At 41.2% G+C, this 14,662-nt stretch overlaps 1 protein-coding gene across 1 annotated transcript in view; it reads right to left on the bottom strand.

Moving 5' to 3' along the window:
* The window catches only part of SMIM38 (small integral membrane protein 38), a 31,631-nt gene extending 16,969 nt beyond the window's left edge, over window positions 1-14,662 (bottom strand). Inside the window, exon 1 of the mRNA XM_085224500.1 lies at window positions 1-14,662. This exon is cut by the window's left edge and continues 13,577 nt beyond it. The gene's annotated coding sequence lies outside the window, so the exon portion shown is untranslated.

The following is a 14,662-nucleotide window of genomic DNA, read 5'->3' as shown; positions in this document are numbered from 1 at the left end:
ATTGCACTGCCACTTATAGCATCCAATCAATTTTACAAACAAACCCTATTTTGATTTTTCTCTTCTAAATGGTCTCCGGGTCCCAGTTACCCCCGTCCCAATGGGCAGCACTTGATATGCTGTAAAGGGAATTCAGAACAAGAGGCATTTCAAGGCTTCCCAAACACAGCTCCATTCTCCCCAAATATCAAAAATACCAGTGTGCAGAAGACTCCATCTAGGGGCAGAAATGTGACCCAAAATTTCCTGAGCCTCCACTTCAACATGTGTTAACCTCATTCTACCGGGACTGAACACATGAGAAATAATCAGACGTTTCACAGAGCTTCCAAATAGTTCTTCCTCAGTAGGAGCCCATCGATTTCTACTTTCTATTATTTTAAATGCAAGGCTTCCAGCTTGAGTTTCCGCTGAGCAGTGATGAAGAACACAGGCACTGCCTTTATACGTCTACGAGCAACTGAATTATACTTTAAACTACAAATATTATCTTAGGAACAATTTATAACTCATTGTATCCACACACTTAGATTTTTTAGCTGAATAAGGGTGGACAGAGAGCCCAACTGCAAAGAATAATGAAACGCCTGAAGGACTATTTAGGTAACTATATTTTTGGATATAATTGGGCTTCTGCTGAAGTCAAAGCAAGGCCTGAACTTGATTTCAGGGGGAGCAGAAACAGCTCCGTAGCACAGGCACACCTTTAATGAGAAATTCTGTAGCTGGATAATTCAATATAATTAGTTTTTGACATTAGTACATAGGATTTGCCCAGCAAAGGCATTTGAGAATGAGGTATCAATAGAGAAGCAACAGATTTGCAGACTCGGAAGAAAACAAAAAATACCATAACGTCCATTAGCAGCTTTTTTCCCTGTCTTCAGCAAAAAAAATTTACAGCAAGTACATCAAGCCCTTCCCTCTAATGATATGTTTTCTTTACACGAATTGCTTTCAGCTGACGAGCCCGCGCTAATTTTCCTTAGTAAGCAATGGGTTACAGCTTGTCCATAACATCACAGCTTCCCCTGCGCTGTGCCTTGCTCTTTGTCTCTCTGCAGAGCGGCTGCTTGTGAGGCTGGGGGAACACTTCTGAAAGTAATCACGTTGCTTCCTACGCTTACTCTCCTAAACACCTACGTCTGGTCACCTTTATTCTTCCTGTGCAGGCCCTCAGCTGTGAGCTTCAGACTGTGTAAAAGCAAAGGTTCGAATTTTCTAGACACCGCTTTAATTTTTCAAATAGCAATCCAATTACCGAGCAAATTGGCACATGCGCTTAGTTACATAGCGACTTGGCACTGCCCCCGCTCTCGCTGGCAGTGATGAATGTGTTCCCCCTCAGCCCTCCTCGTCTATCTGCTGCAGCCCGCGAGCCAACACCAGTGACCACATAAGGAGAGTGCCTGGCAGCTGCAGGCCCGAGGAGCCAAGAGGCGGATTGTATCGTGCAGCAGCAGGATCTGGGGCTGTGACTGGCTTCCTAGCTGGGCTTTTGTGAGACCTTTTCCATGGCCTCGAGGTTGGCTCTAATGAAGCCTGTAGAAATGCCCGCAGGGAGCTGGTAGAGAAGTGAGTTAAGTCAAAGGTTTAATTTAGTTTCTAAAGTGAAGTGAATGTATATTGCCCTTCTTTTTCTACCCTGCAATTATACTCCTGCCACATTTATGAGGAAATACAGTATTCAGTCAACAATAGGAATGCATTCCTGGGTATGTCTGCGCTGCACATTGGGGCAAAGATCCCCAAGCCAGTGTCAATTAATGTAGCAGCAGAACCAGCAGCAGTATAGCGGCATTTGCTCCATGTGACACCCAAGCTAATTAACTACGTATGGCATTAACAGAGCTCCACTGTTACTGGCACCGAAGCTGGTATCCCTGTGTGGTAACCCACTGCAGACATGCCAGCTCATTTGGAGGTAACCCCAATCAGGTATGGTCTCATGCTGCAGAGATACATTCAGTAACACTGCAGGAACCAGCAGAAGCAAGTTGATCCCTTTACAACATGCGAGTGGTGAGGCTACATATGTGGTTACAGCAAACCTGGATTCTTCCTCTTCCATCCCATTCACATCCTTTTATTACTCACAACATAATGGTTACAGAGCAGCTTTAAGTAACGTGTTAAGCATCTTGAGCAGCATCTGTAACATGTGGTGCTTGCTAAATTTCTCTTTTCCTCCTCCAGGGGCAGAAAGCTAGACAAAGATATTTTAAAGTGCTTTTCAAACTTACATTTGGGTCTTAGCCCTCAAACGAATTCCTTTGGACTGTTCAGAAAGCCATTTTCAATTTTTTCAATGCAGCAGATAAGAACCCTCTCACAACAGGATGTTTTTCTCCCATTTAGGTTTTTTATGAAATCCAAAAATTAACTTACCTAAAATAAATGACTACTAATAACAAAGCCGTCTGAGCACAAACAGGCTTTGGTAAAGATAAAAAAAAAAAAAAAAAAAAAAAACAATAACCAACCTACCATTACTCATTTAGCAACTTCCTGGTGCAGATGGTAGATCATGAAATGTCCAAGCAGACTCTGAACTGTGCACACTAGAATAGTTTGCTGGAATTGCTTGCTTGGACTTTACTTATCAATGTAGTTGTTTGTTACTGATGGTGTTTTTCTTTTGCCTTTTTTTTTTTTTTTTTTTTAATAAAACCTAAAATGCAGAGGTACCCAATGAGTTCTATGAACTGTCACTATTGCTATACATTCAATTTTTCATTGTTCAACATTTAGGAGATCTAGTATTTGGGCTGCCTTCGCTCATATTCTTCTCATCTGTGGTCTGCAAGTAGACAGGAAGCATAAGATCCTTCATTGCCTTTCTAGCTTAGTAAAGCTGAGTTGTTACTCAGGAACTGCCATAAGCATTTGAGGACTTTGCTTTCGATCTGATAACCCAATTCTGAAGATTGGCTTTTCACAAGGCAGCAAATGAGATGGTGAATTTTAACACGTACACTTCTCAAACTTCCCCACAGTAATAACACACAAAACTGCAGTGCAATGTATACTGCGTGACACCTGAGCGTGCCAGTTCCCCACTGGCTCTTCCACATGGGTCAACTGAGGAATCCTGTTCAACAAAACACTGAGTTTTGTGCAGACTGCACAGGAACTGTGTTTAAGTTGCACTGATTTCCAGCAATGGGAACCTTTACGGACAATCTCATATTACTACTTAATCTACTAATCCAGAAATGACGTTGGTCCATCAGAGTTTAATGAACAGCCCTAGTGACTGCAGAGGCTCACAGACTCCTTCAGAACACTAAGACATTTTGATTAGCGGACATTATGCTACATTCTAGAGATCCCTGGTAGTCCAAGGACTGATTCTAAGGCACCAGGAAAAGTAAAATACACGCAGCATCAGCAAGGCCCATACCTCCACATTTCAGTGACATCTATATGGATTTGCAGCCCTATTCCTCAATTCCCTCTCTAGGAGCAGGAAACTGAGGTGAAAACTAGACTCACGCTCCAGGCTGCAGGCCTGTAGGGCTCAAGGAAGAGTTAGTTCCCAGAAGGGCACATAAGCATGCGCTTAGCACTAGGCATGTGAATGCCCCAAATGCATAAAAGCTCACATGCCAAAGTTAGTAACACTGCTGTAGCCAAGCCATGCTGAGAGTTAAGCATGCACTTAAGAGCTTTGCTGGACGGCAGCCATTTACAGATGTACAATCAGTGCAGAGACATGTAGGCAGAGACTTCCTTTAATGGGTCCGCTGAATTCTCTTCTTGAAGATACATATTTGGTTATTTTGTTTAACATATTTATAAACGCAAATACTGTCTCCTGATTACATCTCAGACACTACGATGCATCGCTTTGCCTGGAGTCCTCTGTTTACCACACTCTTTAAAACCAAGGGCCAGATAAACAATTCCAAATCAAATGCAAAAAGCAGCTGGCCTCTGACAACACAGAGCTCTGCTAATTCCTGTCCTCCTCTTGCTTTGTCCTTCATTCGTTTGCTTTGGAGATGCTGATAGATGCTTGTCTGCATGTAACAATAATTACTAACAGCAGCTTGATGAATAAGAGAAAGTAGAAGAAAAACAATGGGAAAGGCATTAAGGTCACTAAGTTGCTCATCTGGGGTGGGCATCAGACATATGCTCACTACTCCGGTCACAGTGCAATCAAAGCAGTCCTATGCCACTGCCAAAAAAACTGCAACAGGTGCCAAAAGATTACAGCATTGGTTAAATCCACTCCTAAGGCACCAGCTCAGGGTCTGGTCTAAATCCCAGAAGCCAATGAACATCTTTCCCCAGATGTCAGTTGTTTTCAAACAGTTCCTCTTACTCATTTCCAGTGTGACGCTGGGGGGGAGCAGTTGGGGGGACTGCAAAACAGACTCCAGTGCCAGGAGGCAATCCTCTGATTTCACCACAGTATGTCTGGAGAGATGCCAGCCTCCCAAGCACGCTTGCAAGGTAATTAATATTTTATATTCACAACAATAAGTTATCTTCACTCGGCAGGAACTAGGAGGACAGCTTCAGGTTCCACTTTCCCCAGTACATTACAATGACAACCCCACACTGGGAACAGCCACATGGCCCAGAGGTGCCAAGCTGGCACAGATATTTCACTCAGCATTCAGCATCTAACCCCTTGGCAAGCCCCGTGGCAGTTGTGCTTGGCTGCTCTTGGATCTGTCATGTGGTCAGGCTGCTGATAGCAGGAGGGTGCTGCGTCCTCTGGGCACCATTTCACTTTAACACCTGTCTGATTCAGAGGAATGTGTGCACATGGAGAGCAAGATCTCCACACAAATCCTCCCAGAGACCCAGAGCACATGCTCCATTTGTTACTGGAAGAGGTCGTTTCCTCAGACCCACAAGTGTTTTTTCTTCCTCTCTTCCCCTTCATATATCTGTATACAACCCTTAGAGGGTCCGACATCCTGCCGTGCATTCCACATGTGTTGCACGTTTGCTTTGTGAACCAGGAATACAACACATAGCCTTTTTGTATATAATGAAATCTCATATTTTACTAGGCTCACATAAAGCCATTTCTTTGTGAATACGACTTTATTTATTTGTGACATTTTAACGACCTACAAATGTTTGCTATAGATGAAAGGAAATGATTATTTCCAGGTCACCTTGCAGTAATACTTTTTGATGGGCACCATAATTCCAATTAAATTGAGTACTAAGGGGGCAGAGGGGGTGCATCCAGCATTTTAAAGTGGTCCCTGCAAAGTAACTCCAAAATCACAACAGGTTAGGTCTACACAGCCCTCCAAGGAAGCCTGGGAGCCCCACAGCCAAGGTGCAATTGGTGCACAGCGCAGCTTGCTGACATCTCCCAGCACCTCGCTCCATTTGTGCCTGCCCAGCAGCGCTGCAGCCAGCTCAGGTTTGTGCTAACAGCAGCCTGCTCTGATTCATCCAGGACATTCTGACACTTTGCACGCGATTATCTTTGGATCAGACACTCTCTAAAGACTGTGAAATAAACGCAGTTCTTCGGTTGCTAAGTTCACGGTCACTAAATAACTGCTATCGCTCACCCAGGCAGGAACACTGTCACACTGCTCTTGCAATTGTTGTTTAGCATCAAGCAATGGCCCACAGACAGCAGCCAAGGCCTCGCTGTTCCAGGCAGAGTACTAACAGAGCATGGCACCTGCCCACTGCACGTAGATCTGCACTCAGTAGAACTCCTACGTGTTGCCGTCCTAGCCCTGAGCCTTTAAAATACACACACCTACAGTGTTCTGAGATCCTCAAATAAAAAGTAATAGAAGATCAAACATGACTTCACAATTGGAAGGTCACTGGGGTTGCCTACGTACAAAATAGTATTAAAGGGACTTGAAGAGAAGATGGGATCAAGAGCTTACAAAATAACTCTTCTCATGCTTTACTCTAGCAACAGGTAAGCAGCTTGTTCTGTTTCAAGGAATCTTGGATTCTTCTTTCCTTCTCGAACAGTTCTTCTTTACTATTTATTAGAATGAGAGCTGAAACATGCTCTCTCCAGAGGACACGAGTAGCACATGGGATGGACCATGACAAATTTAAGATCCAGTATTTTGAAGACTTCCTTGGCCACAAGTCATACTTTCCTAGAACGTAAATAGCTTTCCAATAAAGCAGTTTTAGTAACAAATTCAGTGTTTAACACTTGAGGTAATAACAATTTTAAGTTAGGATGTTTTCTTCAGTTATATATAAAAACACTGTTTTAGATTATCTGTAATTCCATTAGTTTCCAGCTCTATTTCTCTGTGACCAGGGCTGTCAATTTCATTGTGATTAAAGCACCCGGCTTTTGGAGCAATGGAGATGAAAACTAAGTACCAAATAAACATAGCTTTCTAGCAACATTCCAGGAATATTTTTTTCTGTAAGTATATGGCATGTTCAGAACACATGATTTTGTACTACAAAGATTTTGTTGGCTTCACTGCTTAGTGTGGTCATTTCAGATTCGTGCCAACTAAACCTACTGGACTGCATCGTCGTTTATTTTCTGTCTCCATATAGAAATGTACTCTTTCCAAATGCAAGTTTACAATTCCTGCATAATTCCCAAGGTGAATACATGTTACGTTACTTTTCTTTGCAACTGATAACCTCAGAATGGGGCACTGTACGTTACTCCTGGCAACTGAAGAGCAAACAAGCATAGAGCTCAGAAATGCTTGGAAAGAAAGGGGTTCTGGGGAGGATTCCTTCCAGCAGGTTCCTCGTGCCTCCCCACTGCTGCATCCCAGCACTGAGCACCAGGCTTGTTCAGCTGGACCAAGGCTCAAATTGAACACAACATACAGTATGGCTTACTTACAGGTTACATGGAAGACCAAGGAATGAAGAAAATATAACGTCAAAAATCAGAAAAACACTCCAATTTCAGTTACAGAAGTGTAAATCTTCCACATGAATAGGGTTTACCAGATGTTTCCTTATCATCATACACTTCCCCTTATTAACATCGCTAAACAAATAAAATCTACCAAATCAAATCCTGACCATTTCCCCTTTTTAAACTTAATGAATTTTCTCAGTTTATGCCCTCGTATCAGTATTTTTTTTTAAATGAGTGATTGTGCCTTGACACAAGGGTGAAATACTGTTTTAAAGGGCTGCTGACTCCAGACAATTTATATGCTAATTTCAGAAATGATTCCTCCTACATTAAATAAGGAGCTAAGGAATGTTCCAAAGGTCTAGACAGACCATACCATTAACAGATTGGGTAAGTCAACGCTAATACTGCCCACAGCATATTACACCGTGTGAACTTTCTTCACTGCACACACTTTACTAATTTCAGTTCCACGTGGTTCCTCAGCTGACTGGCCAAAATAGAAACTACATGGGCTCCCTAAAGCCTCCCTCTGCCCATCTTGACCTTGGACTTGCCTTTAATATTAAACTTGAGGAAGAAATTGAATGGTCACACTTTTTTTTTTTTTTATTCAGGGTACATTTATAAATGGTTCATGAAGGGTTAATAAATGATTAATAGATTATGAAAGTGTTGGGAAAGTATGGGCAGCTATGAACAATAAGGACAGCTGTCAAACACCTAGTAATACACGATCAGCTATTTAGGGCAGTAAAATGCAAACCCATATGTTCTAGTTCAAACCCCATCAGTGTAAAGACTAAGTATGGCAAATAATCAAAATATCTTCAGACTCATTTGAGCACTGACAAACCTTCCAGCATTCATTAGCAGTGTTCTGAGGTTATTATTGCTGTAAAGAACAAGTCAAATTTGGCTCCAAATTTAGACTTCATACAAACAAGCTGTTATAATGCCTTAGAATAACAGAAGATTTCCAGCTTTTATTTTACTCCCAATAAAAGTGATCTTTAAACGAATTCTTATATGGCGTATGTAATCCTAACAACGCAGAACTGAAAAAATGAACTCAAAATGAAACAAGAATCGCTAGATCAAATTAAAAGGATCATAAAATACTAAGATCAATCGAATTGGGATTTTCTAATTCCTTCTGGTTTTTATATCTTAGCTGACTAGCTAGACTGCTTAAACAAGGCATTAATACACGATGTGAGGCTGAGTGTAAGTGCTTGACTGTTAAAGGAAAATCTCACTAGTGATTAAATCTGAGTCTCAGAAATGAATTCCAATCAGCACCCAGAGCCATTTGCAGCATCTTGTGCGTAATCCCTGTAACAAGTTCTCACAGCCATTTCTAACTAGTAAATTAAGAGACTAAATGTTATAGGTACCTTCATTTCACAAAAATAGGATTTCCCCCCTCTCCCCCCATTAGAAAAGCCTCATATAGACCTTATTTTAATTTTTTCCCCCCACTTAACTCCAAGGATTAAAGTAAATGCATGCAACTCCTAATCTTGCAATACCTTTCTTAACAGAAAATGCAGCTCTGAAGACACTAAGAGTTGAATATTAAGTCAAAAGAGCACTGGGCATGTGTCCCCTCTCACTGATTTCAATAGCTGAGCTTTCACTGAATGCCAGGTAATCAGATTAGGTCCAGCAGAGGGCCACAAAGATGATAAAGGCCTGAAGCATCTCCCACATGAGGAAAGGCTGAGTAACCTGGGTCTGTTCAGCCTCAGGAAAAGGAGATCGAGGGAAGGATCTAATTAACATTTATAAATATCTGATAGGAGATGGGAGGCAAATGGATGAGGCCAGGCTCTTTTCTTCATGGTACATAGCAATAGGACAAGGAGTAATGGCCTAAAACCTTAACACAGGAAGTTCTGTACTAACATACAGAAGAATTTCTTTACAGTAAGGGTGATGGAGCACTGGAACAGGCTGCCCAGAGAGGTTATGGAGTTTGTCTACGGAGATATTCAAGAACCATCTGGATGCCTACCTGTGTGATCAGCTGTAGGTGTCCCACTTTGGCAGAGGATTTGGAGTTAAGATCTCTTAAGGTTCCCTTCCAACACCTTAAATCCTGTGATTCTGAGCAAGCTCATTTCCCACATGCACATGCAACACCCAAACAGTGCACTGCTACTTCATTATAACATAGGAACTATCTCTCAGCAAACTACAATCTGTTCTGAAGAACAACCTCCCATAAACCAGTACAAGCAGGTCCCTAGGACCTAAAACAGCTCACACATCACACAGTCAAAAACAGACAACTCAAGTGACTCCTGATAATGATCAATGATGATAAATTGGCAGCTGGGCTACTGGAAAAAATTCCAGACTTCACCTTGCACCTACAGGAGTGAAGATGATATGCGAATGTGATTTTTGGCAGGGAAAGGTACATTGTTTCACTGATGTTTGAACATTAAGCATTTTTCCCACATTTTCTTAAAATAAGACTGCAGTCAGTGAAATAGGAGAGGTAGCATTATTAATGAAAATTAGCTTTCCTGCTTAAGTGAAAAGAAAAACACTCCAGAATCATCTCCAATTTTCAGAGAAAAATTCAACATTTCATTCCATCACAGAGCACTTTAGAAGGGATAGTTACTGGAGAAGAGGTCCTTGTGTGCTTTAGTTTTTGAAAGTCAAGTTCCCAACTTACCTTTTTTTTTTCCCCCCCATCAAGGGTTGAAGAGATTAATCAAAGCTTTGAGAAGGTCAAACTGTAGCACTTCTGAGATATGGTAAACATGAACACTTACATCCTAACTTCACTTCTGAATAGTGAACCTCGATCAGGAAATGATGCATCTACAAAGACGGAGACAACAAATATGGCTTCTCCTTGGGAAGGCATCCCCAAAACTCAAGTTGTTGCTGAACATAATGATGTACCAAAAAAAAAAAAAAAAAAAAAAAAAAAAAAAATCGAGCTAGCTTTATAATCTTTGCGTCAACACATGGCCATAAAACATTCCATTGTCTTGCACCATGTCAGGACACTCTCTCAAACAATTCCTCCATTGACCATGCTGGAGCATTGCAATAGCTACCAATGGGGCAGCCTCTCACCTTGCACGCAAGCACCACAGAGGCACTGTACACTACAGGAAACCAATTTCAAGAAAGCATGCTTCTCAGATACCCTTCCATGCCATTTCCAGGGCAAAAATAACAACCTAGTACAACAATCAGAGTGTTGCTAAATATTCATACAGATGTGCTCAAGTATTAGCAAAGCGCACATGAACAGAAATTCTGCTATTAACATATATGTTCATACATGCATATACATAACTGTTCAGACACACCATACGCTTCTCAATGGAAAGAAGGCAACTGAAGCCCAGAGATCACTCAGTGCCTTTCCCTTCTTGCTTCTCCTAGAAGAAGCATCTCAAAAAATAAAATATTCACCTTACTGTTATTATACTGTTTCTCTTACTCCCCTTTCCCCACAACACCTTTTTAAATTACAGATCCTTTGGGACAACACAGCTTGGCTCTTAAGCACCCTCCCAGTCGCTACCATAAAAATTAGACAATACCTAAGGCAAAAGCAGTTTCTTTTTAAATACTTTCCAGAGTGATATTAGCCAATATTTATCCATCTTTACAAAAGAAACTCCTAGAAAGCACATAACAAACATGCAAAACGAAATGGAATCTAAGCCACTAATTCTTCTGAAAAACCAATCACTTCAAACAAAGCTTGTAACACAAAATGCAATTGCACTTTACTCTAGGTACCTCGGAAATAGTAAGGCACAGTGGTGAGTTTGTTTTTGTTCAAGTCTTGCTCATTTATCTTTTCAGGGTACTTAGCAGTGATTTATTCCTGCTCACAGTCACTCCTTCTCTACACTGAGCCGCCTGGATACAATTAGGAAAACATTCCATTGGCAAAAGTGGTCTAAAAGATCACATTTGGTTATAGTAGAACCCAAAAGACTCAAGAAGACACTCTAAAAACCAACAAAATGGTCTCTGAGCATGTTCATCTAAATACTATTAACTGAAAGTTTTATAGCAACGTTCTACTTAATTTTCTTAACAGCAAAGCACTTGGAAAATATGAAAAGTTCGGTTCTAGGTATGTTGCCAATCTGCTTTTAGGGTCAAAAAAACCACAGTGACATTCTCTGCTATTTTCATAATACATCACATGTCTGACCAAAGGCCACCGAAACCAGTGGAAATCTTTCAGACTCTTCAATGGACTTAGAATCAAGAAATAACTTTCATTTTCCTGCTGAACAGCTCAAAAGCAACTTAACCACAAATTCTTCAGAGCAGTGAATGAATTTCTACCAGTTTTAAGAGCGAAGGAACTCAGATTCCCAGTCTTCTCTTTAGGAAAAATGCGTTTGGTTATTGCAGGAACTAGCCCATTCCAGGATGCCAAAATGATCTGTTTTCTTTCCCATGAAGCTCAAGTTTCCACCTTTGGCTACGTTATCCAAACATGAAGTCCTGCTTTTAACCCAACTCAGTAGGGCATGCTATAAGGAGAGTGGGAGCACTTTCCTGGTGTGCACTAAACTCTCAGCCAAGGCTGCTGTAAGAAAGACGCATCAGTTTCAGATCGAGACTGACCATTACAGTCACCTAATCTAACCATCTCCCTCCTGCAGACCAGGCAGATCTAAATAGCTTAAAACTGCACATTACAGAAAGGCATCCACTCGGCAGCTCTGAAATAAAACAATAATGTTTCAAAATGCTTGGAAAGTGACACCTAAAGTTTTTGTCGTGAACATTACTAAGCCATGGAGAGGGTGTGCCTCCCAGCTTAGTACAGTATGCAGCATATGTCATGCACTCAGACAGCACAGAGTATTTTACATCTATGGTCAAACCTGGCAGGAACATTTTCTTTCAAGAGGGAAGTTTAAGCAGTGTATCCATGAATCTAAACTAAATTAAGTAGGTGGTAAATCCTTCAGCCCTCTGCTGGTGAATTTATGGAGAGGAAACGGACAAAATGATGGAAACATTATTTTATGAATAATACATAATCATTAATTTCCTTTTATAGAAGACCACATGAAATTCCAAAGGTCTGCGGTACGCTGGAAAAGAGGCATAAAAACCTGATTTGTCATTGGCCCATCTCAAGAACCTAATTTACCACTAACTGAGGGTAATGCGTCTGGACTTGAACAAGAACATTCAACGTGCTGAAGAAAGAGCTGTGTAGGCACTTTCCAAAGCTTCTGTGATCAGAATTTATCTGAAATATCCTAGATAGTATTACAGCAGAACTCACAATATTAGTGCAAATATGTGGATTACTGCCTGCACGTGGTAAGTAGCTGAGGTATCTGTACCACCACTACAGCTCTCCTGTTTAGTGCCCTCTTTAGTAGTTCCAAGTGAACTACTCTACCATTTTTACATTTCAGTTTTTCTGGGGAATCACTCCCACTGTGAGGGCAGTACACATACTGGAACACCAAGGTACCTCAAACCACCAGATGCTCAGATGGTCACATGTATATTACCCTGCTTCCAAAACAGAGGCAACACTTCTGTATTGGATATAACTGCATTTCATAGAATCATTAAGGGCAGAAAAGACCTTCAACATCATCCTGTCCGATTACCAACCCAACCCCAACATGTCCACTGACATGGTTCATTCTTACCACATCTCGACAGTTGTGGAGCACCTTCAGGCACAGTGACTCCATCATCTCCCTAGGCAGCTTGTCCCAAAGCACCACCACTCTTCCAAGAAGAAATTTTTTCTAATGGTCAGCCTTATCTCAGAGTGCCCCCAAAATGCATGACTACTTTGATGCATTAGCTTGACATTCTTCAAAATGACACTAACCTCTTCCCTCTTTACTCAAAGAACCATGTACAGACTTTCTTAATTACAGCCCAAAGCTTTCTAGCTAAACTGATCTTTTGTTAAAGCAAGCTAGTCACTGAGCCCAGCATTATTCTTTGAAACCTGTGGGCTATAGATGCAATTCCATTGAATTCAAGACAGATGCAAGGGAACCTCCAGGAATTTCTCCTAGAGCTGCTAGCAGATCTGACCTTTTGTTGCAGCCACTAAAGCTGTAGGAACTTCAGACACTAGGAAGAGCTTATTTTACAGACCTTCATGCTATTTGGTTAAACGCAGTGGTTTCAACTCTTAGAAATTTGTCATAAGATAGCATCCCTCACAACAGCCTGCAGAGGCAAACATGCAATTCTCAGCCTGCAAACCTCATTTTTCCATCTACTGGAAATGATCAAACATCCCTGACACAGGGAAGCTTTAACTGGAAAGAAATCGCAGTTATCCTCTTGAAGTAACCCCTAGAGAAGATGAGAACGTCACCGCAAATTTGTGGGAAAAAAGAGAGGTTTCCTATTGTCAGCATGTAAAATAAGCACTGTACAATAGACACTGTGTTTTTTCTGCAGTCAGGTTGACAAATCCCTGAATGGAGAGAAAATGAAAGCCAGAGGTAATTTGTTAAAAAAATACTATTAATTAACTTGAGGGCTGCAAAGTCAAAATTTAGAGATCCAATTCCTCAGAAAGAAGCAACGCACAGTCTTCAAAGGACACAAAGCATCAGTGCTGTAATGTTTATAAGATTTCAAAAAGCCTTATAACTTCTACCAGTGTTAATCTCCCCTCTCCTTACAAAAAAAAAAAAAAAGGGAAATACCTGCTACGTGTACTGCAGACAAAAGCCAACAGAATTCTCAGTCCGTTCATTTCCTACCAACCAATTCACTTAATGATCATAGGCTGACACAACCCTAACGTGGCTCCAAACTACATCTCTACAGATAAAAATCTCTGCATTATTTCTACCAACAGCTCTCACTGATGACCACATTCATAGCACACATGCTAGTGGCAAAAAGGTATCATGAGTTTGCATACTTCACCCTTGGTACTGTAATTCCTATTATTTCTGCTCTGCATCACAACATTCTGCTAAAGGTAACCACAGAGCACTGAAATAAATAATGAAACTCTGCATGAAGACTCCCGCACCACGTATAGGTAAATTCAAAGGGCAGGGTTTTGTGGATCCAGCAGTTAATAAGTGGATTACTTCAGCTAGTAAGAGATAATGGCAGGGATGAAGTAAATTCACCTCATTCAGCCTCCTTGAGGCTGCAGCACATTATCTGGCACGAACTACATCATGAGGTGTACAGAATCAACACAAAATAAATGAAAATAAGTTCTCTATCTCGTAAATGAAATGAAACAATACACAAATAATATACCCCATTCCAAAAGAGGACAGCATTTTCAAAGTCTTTCAAGCACTGTCCACAACATTCAAGTTAAAACAAAAAACAAAAGTTTAAATTGTAGAATAAGTACAAGAGATTAACTCCTTCCTTGAATTAATGGAATGGTTCGGGTTGGAAAGGGCCTCTAAGATCACGTAATTCCAACCCCACTGCTATAGGCAGGGACACCTCCTGGACCGGGTTGCTCATAGCCACTGATAAACACTGATAAATGCTAATTGTCCTGCCTCTTACGCCTTTCTTACAAAGAGCCACGACTAAACAAACATGGGCAGTTTTGACTAACTAGCTAATGCTGGCCACGTTCACACCACTACTTCCAGCAGAAAAATAATTTAGAACTATGACATGGCTTCACTCACAAGACCACCATGCTACACATCTTCAGAAGAAGCTTGAACTGTGAGGGATCTAACTTGGGAACCGGCAGTGGTAGCATTAAAGCTCCTCACTGTCACAGAGCTGAAACCTGCACAGCCCACAGAGACAGTTCTTGCACGCACATCT

This window comes from Meleagris gallopavo, chromosome 5 (assembly GCF_905368555.1).
Source record: "Meleagris gallopavo chromosome 5, MGAL_WU_HG_1.1, whole genome shotgun sequence".
NCBI classification, from domain to species: domain Eukaryota; kingdom Metazoa; phylum Chordata; class Aves; order Galliformes; family Phasianidae; genus Meleagris; species Meleagris gallopavo.
Note: the sequence above shows the minus strand (reverse complement) of the source record. Positions and strands in the feature narration are given on the sequence as shown.